The sequence below is a fragment of the Lepus europaeus genome, chromosome 14, assembly GCF_033115175.1.
Source record: "Lepus europaeus isolate LE1 chromosome 14, mLepTim1.pri, whole genome shotgun sequence".
In the NCBI taxonomy this organism is placed as follows: domain Eukaryota; kingdom Metazoa; phylum Chordata; class Mammalia; order Lagomorpha; family Leporidae; genus Lepus; species Lepus europaeus.
This window is the reverse complement of record NC_084840.1, coordinates 56,025,740-56,043,044: the sequence shown is the minus strand read 5'-3', so window position 1 is coordinate 56,043,044 and position 17,305 is coordinate 56,025,740. Positions and strand designations below refer to the sequence as shown.

Here is a 17,305-nt window from a genome sequence, read left to right as displayed (position 1 = left end):
GTGAGTCCCGGCTGCTCCACTTCCGATCCAGCTCTCTGCTATGGACTGGGAAAGCAGTAGAGGTGGCCCCTTGGGCCCCTACACCCATGTGAGAGACCTGGAAGAAGCTCCTGGCTCCTGCCGTTGTGGCCATCTGGGAATGAAACAGCGGATGGAAGACCTCTCTTTTTCTCTCTGCCTCTGCCTCTCTCTAACTGTGCCTTTCAAATAAATAAATCTTTAAAAAAAACAATAAAAGTTATGGCAACAGTTTTTTTTAAAGTAATGGATATAGGGACCCGACACCGTGGTTCACTTGGTTAATCATCTGCCTGTGGTGCTGGCATCCCATATGGGCGCTGGGTTCTAGTCCCGATTGCTCCTCTTCCAGTCCAGCTCTCTGCTGTGGCCCAGGAAGGCAGTGGGAGGATGGCCCAAGTGCTTGGGCCCTGCACCTGCATGGGAGACCAGGAGGAAGCACCTGGCTCCTGGCTTCGGATAGGCACAGCGCCGGCCATAGCGGCCACTTGGGGGAGTGAACCAATGGAAGGAAGACCTTTCTCTGTCTCTCTCACTGTCTATAACTCTACCTGTCAAATAAAAAAAAAAAAAAAAACCACAAAGTAATGGATATATGCATATGTAAAGTGATAGAATATTAAAATATACTTTCCTATTTGTTAAATTCTTCTTGTGTGGTGTTCTATGGATATTAATGGTGGTGGGTGAGTATATTCTAGGTAGATATTTGAAGGTTTTTAAGCTCATTTTAAGCATTTCTTCCCAGTATTTTGTAGTCCTTAAGTACCAGCAAAATATTGTCTCAGAAAGAAACTCAGTGGTATTTGTGGCAGAGAAATTGTATATGGCAACCCGATCTCAGCATGCCTTCGATGCCATTGAGCATCAGAAGTCCACTGGAAATCACAAAGACTTTGAAGAGTCTACACCCTGACACGGAGCCAATGACTCTTGAATCAAAAGTAAGACAAAAGGGATTTTTTCAGACATCACTTAAAGCTATACAAACTCAATGGATTTTAGCAGAGTGTGGCACAAGCAGAACAGAAAGTGCTTTCCAGCTGACCGTTCTATTGCCTAAAAGGGGAAATTAGCCTGAGTGTAGCAGACTTAGGCTGTTCTTTGATTCTTATGCATTTTGGCTTTGTGCAGTTTTCAAGTTCACAGGAAAAATAATGCACACAGTTTTATTGCCATTTCCCCACTCCCCAGGAGTCAGGTTATTTGAATTTCTTTTGATGTCATTACCATTGCTTCCTACACACCTACCAAGTTGTCAGGAGAATAAAGATTTCTTCACCTCCACATGAAATATGGATGTTGACAGAATCTCACAGGCCTTTACATTTAACCGTGCACACTATCCCAATTAACAACCATACACACGCTCACATCCTTTACCCAGTTATTAACACTTCATGTTAAAAAGCAGTGTGGGGTCTCAAGATTGTCACTTTGTCACTTTTTGTTCACATTATCAACATGTTTAAGACCAATTGAGGGCCGGTATTGAGGCATAGTGGATTAAGTAGACACTTGCAACGTGAGCATCGCAAGTAGGAGTACAGGTTCTAGTCCTGGCTGCTCTGCTTCTAATCCACTTCTTTGCTAACGTGCCTGAGAAAGCAGCAGAAGATAGCCCAAGTGCTTGGATCCCTGCCACCCATGTGGGAGACTCAGATGGAGTTCCAGACTCCCGGTTTTAGCATGGCCCAGCCACAACTGTTGCAGCCATTTGGGTGACTGAATTAGTGGATGAAGATCTCTCTCTCTCCCTTTCCCTCTATTTCTCTTTCACTCTGCCTTTTAAGTAAGTAAGTAAATAAATAAATAAACAAATCTTTTTAAAAAGACCAATTGAAATGGAATGTATGTGGAGAAATATAAAGAAATTCTGTGCACACATGTGTAAATAATAGAAAGCAAAACTTGCATTCCGCAATGGATAAGTAATATCTTAACTGTTATGTTCACAGAGTTTGGTGTTCTTAATTCTCCTCTTGAAATTGCATAAAAATATCTCACAGATTTGTGGAGACTGCAAATTTGGGCCCATGCTATGGTGTAGCGGGTAAAGCCACTGCCTACAGCATCCCATATGGGCACCGGTTCAAGTCTTGGCTGCTCTGCTTCCAATTCAGCTCTGTGCCATGGCCTGAGAAACAGTACAAGATGGCCCAAATCCTTGGGCCCCTGCACCTGTGTGGGAGACCTGGCAGAAGCTCCTGGCTCCTGGCTTTGAATTGGCCCAGCTCCAGCCATTGTGGCCATCTGGGGGAGTGAACAAGTGGATGGAAGACCTCTCTCTCTTTCTGTCTCTCTCTCTCTGCCTCCACCTTTCTGTAACTCTACCTTTCAAATAAATGAGTAAATCTTTTAAAAAAAGAATATATTGACCAAGAAGAAAAACAAGAACATGTATGTCCAGGTTTGATTAAGCCAATGCCTGAATTTCCCCAGCTCTATCATCTTCCCTTGTCTATATAAAGATGCATCTCCCAAGTCCCATTGTGTAGTCCTTTTTGCCAAGAGTGTTCACAAATAATTGTGTTTCCCGTTCTTGATAACACATTTCAATTTTTAAAAATAACTTCTGAGAGAACAAAAAGAAAACAAGTGTTTGGTGACTCTGGAAAAGCAGTAAGAAAGATTCCAAGGATTAGGTGGATAAAAGCAAGAAAGAACGAACGAACTGATGAATTAAAAAATATTTTTCATAAAAAAAAAGAAAATGAATCTTGATGTGAATGGAATGGGAGAGGGAGTGGGAGATGGGAGGGTTGCAGGTGGGAGGGAAGTTATGGAGGGGGGGAAAGCCATTGTAATCCAAAAGCTGTACTTTGGAAATTTATATTTACTAAATAAAAGTTTAAAAAAAGTTACGTTAAAAATATTTTTCAATCACCTTTTTTGTGTAAAAAGTGCCAGGCACTGAGTTTACAAAAAGGATCTAGGCATAGTTGGTTCTGGGCTTTGTGGAGCACACTGTCTTTTCTGAGGATAAGTGATGCCAAGACAGGCAAACAATTTCTCTGCTTTAATTAGCACAAAAGAATTGTAGGTAACACTCCTTCAGTATATCTCAAGTGAAGACCATCATCTTGTGTCTTCAATTACATCTCCTTTTAGGTGTGCCTTAGCTATTCTCTACTTGACTTTTCCTTCCACTTAGTTTTAGATTCCTTTTAGAGTAGTAATAGATCTCATTTTGTCTATCTTTTATTATAACTATCAAGATGTATTATAGCCCAAAAAGATAAATATAAATTTGAATATATTGTTTCTAACTCAAAAGAGTGATCAAGAACAAGAAGTAGACTTGTAGGGAAGGTATATTTTAATTTCAATGATTTCAGTGACTAAAACTAACATTTGGATTTTTCAAATTACTAATTGATTTCAAAAGAAAAGTAGGATTTGGGGTAATAATTGAATAAATAAATAAATAAATAATGTCTTGATAGTCTACAATATTTAGATTGTTCACAATTCTTGAATTCTACTTGTTCAATTATTTTTTTTTAAGATTTTACTTATTTATTTGAAAGGCAGAGTTACAGACAGTGAGAGGGAGAGACAGAGAGAAAGATCTTCCTTTGGTTGGTTCACTCTCCAAATAGCTGCAACAACCGGAGCTGTGCCGATCCAAAGCCAGGAGCCAGGCGCTTCTTCCCAGTCTCCCATGCGGGTGCAGGGGCTCAAGGACTTGGGCCATCTTTCACTGCTTTCCCAGGCTACAGCAGAGAGCTGGATTGGAAGCAGAGCAGCTGGAACTAGAACCGGCACCCATATAGGATGCCGGCGCCAGAGGCAGAGGATCAACCTACTGCGTCAAGGCGCCAGCCCCTACTTGTTCAATTCTTTAGGCAATCTAAGAATTTTCAAACTTCATCCCCGGATCCTTAGGCACACAAACAGGTAAGTAGACAAGTGTTGAATTAGTTCAGTGTTCAAAAGCTTCTTAAAGATTAGCTTCTCCAAGGAGAAGGGCTCAATGTTTATACGCATGCATGTGTCTGTGTGTCTGTGAATGTGAATGTGTGTATTTGGTGGAGCCTATATTATTTGATTGTATTAGTGATAGCTCCTGAACCTAATTGAACTCACCCATGATTTTCATGAGTAAGTGTTGACATGGACAAGTACACTTACAGAGGTCGAGTACCATTGATAATTAAATCATTCTTAAGAAATACCATTTTTACTCTGTTCTAAAATAAACAGAACTGACACTTAAATTTCCTAATTTGCACAGTGGATTTTATGTATTCTTAACAGTTTTTATTTCATTTTAATAATTTCAATACACTTTCCTTCTCTGGGATTCTCAGTTGCTGTATTTTGTTCATTTTCTTTTACTGATCCCCATTAATTTTGCGAGTTACGAATTGGTTGCAATGTAAGAACTGTAATCAATTCCCGAGAAGCCTTCTTTTCTTTTTTTTTAAGGATATATTTATTTATTTGAAAGCCAGAGTTACAGAGAGGCAGAGGCAGAGAGGGAAAGGTCTTCCATCTGTTGGTTCACTCCCCAATTGGCTGCAACAGCTGGAGCTGAGCCAATCTGAAGGCAGGAACCAGGAGCTTCTTCTGGGTCTCCCAAGAGAGTGTAGAGGCCCAAGGACTTGGGCCATCTCCCACTGCTTTTCCAGGCCATAGTAGAGAGCTAGATAGGAAGTGGAGCAGCCGGGAATTGAACCAATGCCCATATGGGATGCCAGCACTGCAGGCAGCAGCTTTACCTGCTATGCCACAGTGCTGGCCCCGCCCTTATTTTCTAATGTTGAAGAATACAGGATTTGGGGGCAGACAGAACTCGGATCAATTCTTGTAAATTTACTTAATAATTATATGATCTTGAGCAAGTTATTTCATCTCTTTCTGCCTTGGTTTTCACAATCATAATACTGGTTTGTTAAAAGGGTTGAATACAGTTAATACATATGAAATACTTAGCACAGAGCCTAGCTCAAAGTATGTGTCCAAAAGCATTATCTATGATTGGCAACATGGAATGAATGATCAGATGTGGCTTCTAAAACTGGTGTGGATAATTTATATTTACAAAAAAGAAAAAGTTTAGGACCAAGTTAACAAGAGTTCAATCACATAAGATGAAACTGTAATGGTCTTCTATGTGCTCTCTTATTGCCTCTGAAGATGGAAATGCAAGTTGTATATTAATTAGAATTAAGTGTGCACACCAGGCTATGTTGGTATCACACGTATTTTTGATGAAGATTATATATTTCAGAGAAATTTGCCTGGAGATCAAGAGATAAGTGTAAAATGGACTTTCAGTGATTTGAGACTTTATAAAATTTGTACCAGTAGATACTGAAGGCACGTTATCTATTAGCCACTCACCCCAGCTCTCCTTCGAGAATAACATGATTGGAAACAGATGCAAAAACTTCAGTCAATTCATAATCCCCATAGAGTTGACAGAGTTTAATTGTCAGGATATTTTGGTCACATTCAATTTAACAGCCTTTAGCTTTTGTTTTCTCTACTTGTTTTCATAAGATATGACAAAAATTAGCTTTGTGTTAGCTCTTTAGAGTTTTTTATGAGTTTCTAGAATATATCCTAATGATGTATGCTGAATAAATACTGAAGATATTGACAATAACCATCACTGATTATTGAACTCCATTTTTCTTTGTCGTTAGACTCCTCTGGGAGGAGATTGTCCCACTCCAGAAGATGTCACATATCTATTTACTGAACACAGACATTTATTATATATATGCACACATATGTATATCTGTGTACATATATCCATTCTTGGGAGAAGGTCAAAGTAGTGACATAGGACTCCAGCTAAAAGTGAGGCCATATGCTACAAAGAGGGCTATTGAGTGAGTGAAAATTAGAATATCAAACCTCCATCCCCAATTCATCTCCCAGACTTAACTGCATCTTATAATCAATAAGTCATTTATATTGTGCCTCAAATCAGGCTTTAGGGCTCAGATTTTAAATTCAAACACACACTGCCAGGCAGCAATCAGCAGTTGAGGAAATTCTCTAACATTAGAGACAAAAAGCCAGAAACAATTCAAAAGACAGAAAGGAATATTCAGAGTGAAGAAAGCGTCAAAACTCTCAGACCAGGGAAGTGTTGCATCAATGCAGAAAAAGAAGAAAACACAAAGATAGGATTACTCAGATAATATAAGAGTTTTGGGGATTTCAAGATAAAATGGCCTGAAATGAAAAAAAAAAAAAAAAAAGATAAAATGGCCTAAAATGAAAAAAAGGTAAAGTTGAAGAAATCTCAACAAATCAGGCCGGCGCTGCGGCTCAATAAGCTAATCCTCCGCCTTGCGGCGCCGGCACACCGGGTTCTAGTCCCGGTCGGGGCACTGATTCTGTCCCGGTTGCCCCTCTTCCAGGCCAGCTCTCTGCTGTGGCCAGGGAGTGCAGTGGAGGATGGCCCAAGTGCTTGGGCCCTGCACCCCATGGGAGACCAGGAGAAGCACCTGGCTCCTGCCATCGGATCAGCGCGGTGCACCGGCAGCAGCGGGCCTACCGTGGCAGCCATTGGAGGGTGAACCAACGGCAAAGGAAGATCTTTCTCTCTGTCTCTCTCTCTCTCACTGTCCACTCTGCCTGTCAAAAAATAAAAAATAAAAAAAAAGAAATCTCAACAAATCAAAATGGCAAATTAAAGAATCACTCCAAACAGCCTGATATCTGAGTGAAAGGAATGACTGAAATAGAGATCTAGGAAAACAGAGCGAGGAAATCATGAACACACTGAGAATGTTGACGCACTGAAACATCCACCAATATCCAGCACAACAAATTTCAAATACATCCCAAGGCTTAAAGTAGGGCCAAGGACAGAATCTCAAATTCTTCCAGAAATGCAAAGCAAACAAATAATTAAAATGGTTTTAGTACAAGATGGAAACAGCATTGAACTTTTCAACAGCTCTGCTGAAAGATGAAGACAGCAAGGACCTCAAAACTCAAAGGCAAAATTGTTTTCACACTGAAATCCCCCTCAACTTACTATTAATTTATTCATTTTGTGGTTTGCCTAGCCATATGGTTTTAGACAAGTACATTCCAAGAAATCTAGTCTTCCCACTGGACAATGTGAAGGAGATAGGGACCGCACGAAGAAGGAAAGAAGCGAAAAGTGGGACCAGGGATCAGCGGCCCAGGCAGCATTTGGTGGGGAGAGCTGGCCAAGCCGTGCCAAGATGGCCACTGTCCAGCTTCTCCGACAGCAGCTGCCCAGACTGGAGCAGGACAGAGAGTGCCCAGGCCAACTACCTCAGGACGACGGAAACAGAACAGGCACTGTGATTTAAATGAAAACAAGGGATTAGGGCTGGCGCTGTGGCTCAGCGGGTTAATGCCCTGGCCTGAAGCACCAGCATCCCTTGTGGGCGCCGGTTCTAGCCCCGGCTGCTCCTCTTCCAATCCAGCTCTCTGATGTGGCCTGGGAAAGTAGTAGAGGATGGCCCAAGTCCTTGGGCCCTTGCACCCGTATGGGAGATCAGGAAGAAGCTCCTGGCTCCTGGCTTTGGATCGGTGCAGCTCCAGTCATTGCAGCCATCTGGGGAGTGAACCATTGGATAGAGGACCTCTCTCTCTCTGCCTCTCCTCTCTCTGTGTAACTCTGACTTTCAAATAAATGAATAAATCTTAAAAAAATAAAAATAAAACAAGGAATTATGCAACAAAGGGAATGTTTGAAGCTGAAAAGGTGATACGTAGAAAATAGAAAATAAAGAGAACTACTTATCTAGGGAAAACAAAAAGTTGAAGAATGAATAATTTCACTACAGGGTTCTTTTGGGAATCATATATACATATTTGTAATAACATAAGGAGTTAAAATTTCTCTAACCAAAGTTTGGTCTGATGAGGATGAGGGCATGAAGAGTGTGTATGTGTGTGTGTGTGTGTGTAAAGTGATTATGATTGGCTCAGGCAGCAGGAAGGGAAAGAGAGCTCAAATTTACCTTCCACAGTGGGGAGTCCGTAGATAGTCGCAACAATTGGAACCTTGAGATTTCATAATTTAACTGTGTGACATACAGGATAAGGTAAACTTCAAAAGAATGAGGGGAGACATTGAGAGTAATTGCCTTAGGAGAGCTGAAAATTTAAGGATGAGTCAGCAATTGAGGAAGGTCTGATTTCTGGACAAAGTTTTGTAGAAACATTTACCTTTAGACACAAACAAATGATGAAATGCAAAACAGAATTTTAAAAGAAAAATAAAAGCCCGAAAAGTACATATGACATTCAAATTATATAAACAATACTAACTGCACAAAGGAAGTATATGACGTACACAAATGAGAGACGCAGGAAGCTTAGCAAGTTCTGAATTATAACTATGGCTTTGATAATTAGTGAGGTACAATCATCAGAGGAAAGAGACAGTGCCTGAAAATAGAGAAAAGCCTTCCTTGCAGAACCCATACCTGTCTAGACAAGCAGTTCTTAACTTGGCCTCAGAACACATTCTGCCCTTGCCAGCGTCCCATATAAGAACCGATTCAAGTCCTGGCTGCTCACTTTAAATTCAGTGCTTGGACCCCTGACACCCACATGGCCAGATGCTGTTCAGGCTCTTGGCTTTGGCCTGGCCCAACTCCAGCTATTGAGGCCATGTGGGGAGTGAAACAGAAGATGGAAGCTCTCTCTCTGTCTCTCTGTCTGTCTCTGTAATGCTGTCTTTCACATAAATGAAAACACTTTTTATAATAAGATTTATTAAGGACTCCAAAGGGTTTTTGTTTCTGACAGTTCTATTATAAGTGAAAAAAAAAATTTTAAGTATTTATTAATTCATTTTAAAAGAATGATGATAAAGTAGTGTTGTGGTTTTTTAAGAGTAACTCAATTTCCACACACACAAAAAAGTGGGGAAAATGGAATTCTTTTACATTTTGGCAAGTCTTTTGTCCTATTTGGCTTAATAGAAAACAGCTGGTTGTCATGGCTGCTTCTGTATTCAATCTGTTGTTTTGTTATTTCAGTTGAAGTATATAAAGAAAATCTGGCCTCACACATATGTAAGGATCTAGCCTTTGTAGATCAAATTGTGGATGTTCTTTGGTCATGCAACAAAATTTGACAGGAAATCACCTGTTCAGGGTTTGTTGAAATGTGGAATTTAAAAGTCTACCAATGATCTTCTTGAACTCTGTTCTATCAAATCCATTGGTCTACTGTGTGCTTTGGACTTCATTTTAATCAAGCATGATTTTATAGGCTCATACACTGACTCATGAATTGTCCAGGTCTTCAAAATGTTGACACATATATTATAAAATATTTTTTAAAAACCAACCATTAATAGCACCGCCAATCTTACTGGAAAAGGTTTTAAGCATTGACAAGCTTTCAAAATGCTAGTGGTGGGTCAGATTTTCTAAAATTCTAATATATTCTTGGAAGCCTGAATTTTTTTAAGGCAAATACTGTCAGTCACTTTTCTTGAAGTGTCAGGTTTGTTGTGTTAAATTTTGGGAAAATTTCTGCAGGATACCCAGGTCAAACTAAACAAAGCCTATCTGGTATTTTTTCTTTCTTTTATAAAGATTTGTTTACTTATTTGAAAGGCAGAATTACAGAGCGAGAGAGAGAGAGAGAGAGAAAGAGAGAGAGAATGGATCTTCCATCTACTAGTTCATTCTCTAAATGGCCTCAACAGCCAGGGCTGAACCAAGTTGAAGCCAATAGCCAGTAGCTTCATCTGGGTCTCTCAGGTGGGTGCAGGGACCCAAGCACTTGGGACATCCTTGCTGCTTTCCCAAGCACATAAGAAAGGAGCTGGATAGTAAGTAGAGCAGCCAGGACTTGAACTGGTGCCCAAAAGGAATGCTGGCATTGCAGGCTGTAGCTTAACCCACTCTGTCACTATGCCAGCCCTGATCTGGATTCTTTTTGTAAATTAAAATGCTCCAAGAAACATGGTGTCTTAGAGTGCTCACTGTGTTCAACTCAAACAGTTACACAAGTGCTCTCATTTAGAAGCAGTCATGGTTAAGCAGAAGTGCTTCCCAGGTGCTTCTCAGTTTTTCACAGTGATATTAAAGCGACATCTGGGGTGAGCATTTAGGTACAGCATATAAAGCCACAGTTTGGGACACTTGCATCCCATATCAGACGGCAACTTCCAGTCCTCACATTTCTGATTCCAATCCAGCTTCCTGCTACTGCATGCAGGAAGACAGCAAATGATGTCCCAGGTGCTTGGGACCCTGTCACCTATATGGGAGACCTAGATGGAGTTCTAGGCTCCTGGCTTTGGCCTAGCCTAGCCTAAGTAGTTGTGGACATTTGGGGAGTCAAGCAGAAAGTGGAAGACATCTCTCTTTCCCTTTCTCATTGCTTTCACTCACTCTTGCTCTCCCTTTTAAGCACATGAAAATGAATAAATGTTTTTAAAAAGACATCAACTCTGGGGCTAAGATTTAATAAAATCAGAAATTTTTACTGCTATGTGGAAAACCTTCTAAAATGACACTGCAAGTTTCCTTTTTCTGCAGTTGCCTGGCAGAAAATGCCAATCATCGAAGCTGGCTAACACTGTTGGGATTGGTACTCACGTGCCAGCAGGGGTAGCCACCACTACTTTTATATCGGTACTCTTAAAATTGGCAAGTCAATGGTGAAGCAGAGAAAAAGACAAATGTGGTACGATTTTTATGACTCTGTGGACTCCCCACAAAGTGTCTCAGGACTTCTGGGCTAAATGTTGAGAGAGGAGATGCCTGTTCTTTTTTTGTTTCTCTAGGACTGTGTTTCGCATGTAACAAGTAGCCAAGAATTATAATGAAGTAAACTGAATCAAGAGCAACGTTGAATGAAATAGTTATTTCAGTGGGGAACAGAGTGAGTAAACTCATGGTAGAACAAGAAGTGGATCCTTGAAAAGGAAACTGAAATTTTTGTATGGTGTTGTTGTTGGCTATTCTGAAAATCCATCTTCCCCTCCAACCCACCCCTCCCCCAACTGACCTCATGTTGGCCTATAGAATAAAATAGCATAAAGCTAAGCCTTGCATTCAAGCCCTCTTCATCTAGCTAAAATAAATGCTTCTTTCCACACCTTCTCCTCCCTGGCCACCAATTCATCATCTGGCTCTTTTCAAATATCTAGTGATCTAGTTCCCCTGCAGGGGCTATTCCATGGTTTGTTTGTTTGTTTATTTATTTATTCCTAATGTCCATCTAAGATCCAAAGAGATCCAGCAGACATCTCTTGGTTACTTTGACCCTTGTGATATATCCCATCTCTGGTCAACTATTTAGAAAATTTTAGGTCATATGGCTTTATAAAAGGCAATCATCATTTGCTGGTTAGCTCCATCATATGTGGTAATCTTTTTAAAGAGTTATTTATTTATTTAAGAGGTAGAATAGCAGAGACACTGGGAGAGACAATGAGAGAGAAACAGGAAGAGAGAGCAGCAAAGAGATCCTCCATCCACTGGTTTATTCCCCAAGTGGTCTCAACAGCCAAGTCTGGGCTAGGACGAAGCCAGGAGCCAGGTACTCCAGTTTGGTCTTCCACATGGGTGGCAGGGACCCAGGTACTTAGACCATCATCCTCTGCCTTCCATTTGCAGGAAGCTGGATTGGAAGTGAAGTAGCTGTGACTCAAACTGGCACTTAGATAAGGGATGCCGGTGTCATAAGTGGAGGCTTAGCTGACTGTATCACAATTCTCTCCTTCCCTACCTGTCAAAGTGTGGTAATATTATCACCCTAGGTTTTAATTTTCTGGATTGTGGAAATTAACTCTTTCAAAGTGAGACTAAGAAGTAACAAGACAGGTTCTATGTGTGGCTTGTCAACCAATAATTACTATGTACTCTGTCATCATTTATTTTTTTGCTGTAGACCCCATAGTGTTTAATGTGGTGCAGGATCACTGTAGGTCTTCAATAAACACTTGTGAATTAATTGAATGCAGAAAGCAAGGGTTGTTATTTGGGAGAAAGATTACTCATAAGGGAGTTAGACTTGAAGAACTGCATGTGGTCAGTTTGAATAAAGAAAAACCAAATAAAGTTTGCTGAATTCCAATTTTCCAATCGATTTCTATTAATATTTTATTTTCCCACTGTAACAGGCACAAGCAAAAGGTGGAAAAAGAGAAGGCACTTAGAAACAATAGGATCTTAGGTTCTACAAATAAGCTACTTCCCATTACATAGCTCTTTTAATAACAATAAAATCAAAATTTCTCAAAATCAATCATTTTAATATTCTGATATGAGGCTTTCATGGAAAGAATTCATTAAGATACTTACTGAAAACTGAGAAGAATGTGACATTAATTACACAAAATAAGCTTGCAAACAGAAAACACTATGAAAATAATTGTGAAAATGGTACTATTTATTGGGTACTTATCACTTGTCAGATACATGGATCATGTCATTTATTTAAATATCCAAAGAAATTTTCAACAGAGACACAATTATCCAAATTCAGAAAAAAACTGATATTTAGAAAGAATGCAAAACATGTTCAAATTTACAAGGTCTCTAAATTGAGGGGAATATTGTCTGAATCACAAATCCATGCTTTCTTATCCCATTTGTAAAGCCATTCCTTCTTTTAATAAGATGTCCAGCAAATAGGCTGATTAAAAATTGACTAAATGCATTACAAGCTACTGTGTGAATATCAAATACAACATTTTCTTCTTTTTAATTGATTGCAAAAAGGAAGAAAGTGAAACGCTTTTTGGATGAAGTGCGCATGTTGGGTGATAGTGTTTCGGGGGCAGGTGATGCAATCCCCTGTTTCTTGCTGACTCAGAAATGTAGGGCAATGGTAAATATAAACAGATGATCTCCGAACTCTGTTCCTTTTGTGACGTTTATGACCCCATTCAGTAAGTCTACAGCAGTAGCATTGAGTGCACTTTTTACCATAGTCCTTTTACCTTGTCAGGCTAATGAAACACCTGAAATTTAAAAATGGCAGGATCGTTTGTAAACTTTAGAAGCAGTCCTGCCTCTGAGATCCAGTCATTTTGTGCTCCCAGGGATTATGATTCCTATGCTAACAGGTGGTGTCAGAACTCAAAACCTAATCCTCCAGGGGCTGCCTTGGTGTTCAGTTTCACCTTTCACTGTAGGTGTAATCCACGCCATTAGTTTAATGTTTCTTTGTGGGAAACATGCCAAGAGACAGGATCCTGGAGAATGTCCTGGGATTTTCAATATCTCTGGAGGAAATTTCTGACATAGGGCTTTCCCTTTATGACCTACTATATAGATATTTGGGGAACTTAGGGATGTAGCATGTGTTCCTGTATGCATGCACAAAAATATATTTGTTTTTAATTTAATGTCTCTTTACACACCCTTTGCAGTGCACCAAAAAAACATGAAGACTTGTGACTGGAGAACACAATGCTCCCCAGGCTAAGTTCACAGTAGATGTACTTCTGTCTGCTTGTTACTGCATATTAAAGGGTACGAAGTAAGTTGGCAAAACTTGCTGTATGAACACATTCTATAACCTAATGGCATATCAAATTGATTTAGACAAGAACAGAATAGCTGAAGTTGAAAAAAAAAATGTTCTGCACCCAGCTATTAATCCAAGTATGGCATAGGGTTGCCTCCTTTTGTCTGCATTTCCCAGGACTTTAGTCAAGGGGATCCATGTGAACCTTAGGTGGTTTCCATGGCAACTGTGTAGCTGCTTAGTGAGTGAGAGTCAGTGTGTGAAACTAGCGTGACCAGGTAGACCTGTAATCCTAGATCATTTTATAAACCTCCTGTTTCCTTGAACCTTCTCTCCTTTGTATGTTTTTATTTAAATAAAGCATACAGGCAGAAATACATCTAATAGCTTTTCAACTTTCAGTATTTGGGATATATTAAAGACAGGATCCCAATAACTATCCAGTGCTGAGATTTATAGTTACTTGTTTGGAGAGAGGTGCAGATGTGACCATGTTAAGCCTTATCTATCTGACCTTTCACCCTATATCCTCTCTTCCCACAAAGGTGGATTTAGGATAAAGCTAGTGATGCTTTGGTTCTTCCTTGGAGGTTAGCAATAGGGATGCACGATCATAAGGCTAGTACCATCTGCAAGGGGAAGTTACATAATCTACAATAGATGGCTTTCCATTTCAACTTGCTCTCTGGCCCTTTTCTCCTCATATCAGCTGGCACTGGTGTGTCCCCAAACATATTTTGCACTTTTCATCTACAGGGCACTTGAGTTGGAGATAGTCGAGCTTGGTAGGATTTATCTATGTTGTTCAAAGATGCTTCTGACCAATGGTGAGTCATCTTTTTGGTACTGGATTGCCTTTCTGGAATATTGTACCAATTTCCTTCTTGTAAGAATTGCATGTTTATAATTTTAGATTTTGTTCCTCAATGAAGAGAGAGTCAATTTTGTAAGGTTCCACCATACCAGGATCTGCTCTAGGTTTATTTGATTTATATTTCCCTTGGTATTTACCATTTGTTGATATTTTATTCTACATGAATAATAAGAGACATGCTGATATTGAATGTATGACTTTGAGAATTTTGGGTAGCTTTATCAAACTTTCTGTTCTTATATATTTTTCTTTTTTAAAACAGGACAATATTCTACTCAATTTTTATGCATAGTCTATATGTTCTAATCAGATATTGTCATTTACTTCTGAAATGGTAGCATGAAATTAGCAATATGAATAACTAAAATTGAAAGTACCCACAATTAGCAAAAATTTGACTAAGATATTTTTCATCATAAATTCCTGTTTAAAAAAAAACCTTGAGATATCAATAATATTTCATCAACAGCTTTGCACACTATGTTTTTATTAAATTCATAAAGTGTTACCATTTAAAGCAATGTTTTAGGGCTTTCAATCCTATTTCCTTGTTGGTTGAGCAAAATCACTCCAGAACAGTTTATAAGAAGTTATTTCTATTTATTGTGTCCTCCTTATATGTCATTGAATTATTTTACAGTTTAGGGAGAGTCATTCTTAACAAAGAGAAGAGACCTGACATGATCAAGTCAGATTTTTCTTCTCATTGGTTTGGGTTAGAGTCACAGATGGACACTAACTCATTTAGTCTCTTTGAGCATTTCTATTTTTCTTTGAAAACAGGGGACTGTTTTTCCCTTTGATATTTGCACCATCAAGCTTTAAATTAGTGGTTAAAATATAAATACATAATATATTTCAAAAGAAAATGGAGACTGGTTACAAATTAAATTGAGAACCTCTGAATGAATGTTCCTGCCTGAAGCTACTAAAACCAAAGCCTAAGCTGAAACCAAACCAGAGAAAATACTTGAAACCATAGTTTTGAAGACATGTGAACATGAACGAACAAAGGGCTGACAGAAGTATGCAAAGCAAATCTGATGACTGCCCCTGGGTTACTGCTTTGAGAGAGTGCTGTGCAGCCCTGTAAAGAGGGGCCTCAGGTGGAGTGTGATGGACTTCTGACCTATGGAGATGAAAATGTGAGTCGGAGGTGATCATGGTTGCAAGAGTCTTATGACAGAGGCTGTGAGAAGAGAGAGTATCACAGAAAGAGGGGTCTGCAGGTCTTCTGAGGGAACCTGCTCTGGTATTCAGCTAAGAACTGATCAAAGAATTCACCTGAATAAGCTGCTCAAAACCAAGAAAAAAATTAAGCCAATGGATTAGAAACTTGCTGTGGTTTGGATACTCATTTCAAAACTCATGTTGAAATTTAATTGCCATTGTTACAGTATCAAGTATTACCTTTAAGAGGTAATTAGGCAGAGCAAGCTCTGCCCTCATGAATGAGTTAATACTCTCATTGTTATCGTGGGAGTGGAGTCCTACAGAAAAGGTTCGGTCCAGCCTCCTTCTGCTCTTATGTTTGCTCTGGTCTCTATTTTGTGTGCATGCATGACGCAGCAGGAAAGCCCTCACCAGATGCTGGCACCATGCTCTTCATCTTTCCAGCCTCCAGAATCTTGAGCCAAAGAAAGTTCTATTGTTTATAAGTAACCCAGTCTGTGATATTCTGTTACAGCAGCAGACGATGAACTAAAATAAGCACTAAAAGGATCAAAGTGTTTCCATGTAGCTTAATTGCTCTCCAGAAAAAAAACTCAAGAATATCCAACAGATTATAAAAATATCCTGTGCTCAATGAGGCAAAACTCACAGTGTTTACATCCAATCAACGATTATCAGGCATACAAAGAGAGACGAAAATATAAACGACAGTGAGGAGAAAAAACAATCAACTAAAACTAGTGAGGAACAAATGATAAAATTAGCAAGGCGTAACGTTAAAATTTATTATAACTATAATCCGTATAGTCAACAAGTTAAGTAGAAACATGGGAAATGTAAAAAAGACCCAAAGAAGCTTCTACAGATGAAATCCTTAATATCTGTTTAAATACATGTTGAATAAGAGTAATAGATTATATATTATTTTTTAAAAAGAACTTGAAGACATAGCAATGAAAACTATTAAAAATAAAACATACAGAGACAAATGTAAAAAATCCTTGAATATGAAAATTAAAAATATGTTATCTCAAAAATGTAGAAAGAAAGGAAGGAAGGAAAGGAGGAAAGGAATGTCATTATATTCTTAGAGTTGTATCTATGAACTACAATGAATCTGTTTTCTTTGCATTAATACCACACTAGCATGAGAAATAATAAAAAAGCTATCTCAAAAACAAAATGAAAATGGTAAGTTATTAGAAAAAAAAAGGACCAGCATCAAGGCGCAGCAGAGCCCTGGTTCAAATCCCAGCTGCCCACTTCTGATCCAACTTTTTGCTAATGTGCCTGGGAGAGCAGCAGAAGATGGCCTAAGCACTAAGGCCGCTGCCACCATGTGAGGGACTGAGATGGAGTGCAGGGCTCCTGCCTTCAGACTGGCCTAGCTCCAGATGCTACAGTCAACTGGGGAGTGAACCAGTGGATAGATCTCTCTCTGTCTCTCCTTCCCTCTGTCACTCTACCTTTCAAATAAATTAAGTAAATCTTAACAACAACAACAAAAAAGCAAAAGAACACTCGTGAACTTGTAATAAGTTCAGTTGGACTAATATATGCACAACTGGAATAACCAACAGAGGGATGGGAAGAAAAATATTTGAAAAAATATTAGCATAAGTTTCCCAAATTTCATGCAAACTGTAAACCAACAGGTCCAAAAATCTCCCTGAAGCTCAAGCATAAGAAGCATAAAGAAAATTATATCAAGGAGCATAATGATGGAATTGTTCAAAATGAGTAATAAAGAAAAACCTATGAGAGAAACAAGATTTAAAATGCATTATGTACAGA

The 17,305-nt window shown here is 39.2% G+C and overlaps 1 protein-coding gene across 2 annotated transcripts in view; it reads right to left on the bottom strand.

Annotated features, from left to right (window-relative positions):
- The window catches only part of GREM2 (gremlin 2, DAN family BMP antagonist), a 114,719-nt gene that overhangs the window by 54,547 nt on the left and 42,867 nt on the right, over nucleotides 1-17,305 (bottom strand). The window lies entirely within an intron of this gene.